This window comes from Atta colombica, unplaced genomic scaffold (genome assembly GCF_001594045.1).
Source record: "Atta colombica isolate Treedump-2 unplaced genomic scaffold, Acol1.0 scaffold38, whole genome shotgun sequence".
In the NCBI taxonomy this organism is placed as follows: Eukaryota; Metazoa; Arthropoda; class Insecta; order Hymenoptera; family Formicidae; genus Atta; species Atta colombica.
The window spans coordinates 271,338-272,487 of record NW_017259490.1 but is presented as its reverse complement, the minus strand read 5'-3'; positions in this window follow the sequence as shown (position 1 = coordinate 272,487).

The following is a 1,150-nucleotide window of genomic DNA, read 5'->3' as shown; positions in this document are numbered from 1 at the left end:
GGAACGAAACCTCAGAGTTCTTCTCGTAAGGAAAATCACCGTTGCGCGGACTCGTCTCTCCCGCGGGATATCCTACCTTTGTCTTCTCATTATCTCCGGGTGATCAGATGGGAGTTTCGGCACTACAGTAACGCAACGCGATACTTTAATTGCTGTAAACCCATGCCGCGCCCTTTCACCGCCATAGACGAGCAATTCCCCTAGCTACGGGCGTGGTGTCGCTTTAAATCTAATAAGGCGTTTAGGTCACCGAACTAACCGACCGATCCAATAACGGTGGCGCTTGGTGACCGCGGTGAGCGGCAAATAAATTTCGGTTCGTTCGATTAATTAAATTTCGGCAGAAAATTAATTAACCCTTTAACCATAATGAGTACTATACTGTCCGTTGCGCGTAATGCGCGCATGGTGCGCCGGACGATAACCAAATTAATTTTGAGATACATTATTCTCTCGCACACCTTTGGGCGCGACAATCACGCATAAGATATGTATAACGTACTGACACCTCGCAAACGCTGGCAATCTCGCCGTGAAATAACGCCGTTATTTAATTCGCGCGACCATTTCGCCACTGTGAGATATAACGATACATTAATTATTGCCACGTTATTTTAATAGTCTAACCATTATTCATAATTACGTTACACAATATGAAATATATTAATTCAACGAAACGGATTTAAAATGTAAAAAAAAATCTTAATTAATTATTTAGATTTGTCTAAATTAATTAATTATACAGGAACTAATAGTTAAATGAATATAAAACGGATAAATGTAACAAGTATTGCATATATTTTCAAATAAAAAAGTTATAAAAAAAAATCACAAATTATTCCAGATTTGCATTTAAAAGTAAGTAGTAGAAAAGATTTTTAGCAAGAATTTAGAATCTGAGTCAACAAATATTATATTAAGAAGTATTTTTTTATTTGTGTTCCATTGACAATGTGTTATAAAATAATAGTAAAAAACTAAATTTTCAAATATAAATACTTTAAGATTCAATATTTATGATTTATATAAAGTTTCGTTGTAATGCGGAGATTACTTATTATTGTATAAATGAACAAACTTTATTTATTTGTTTATTTATGGAATAAGTAATATTTACATCGCAATGAAGCTTTGCATAAGTCATTTTGAA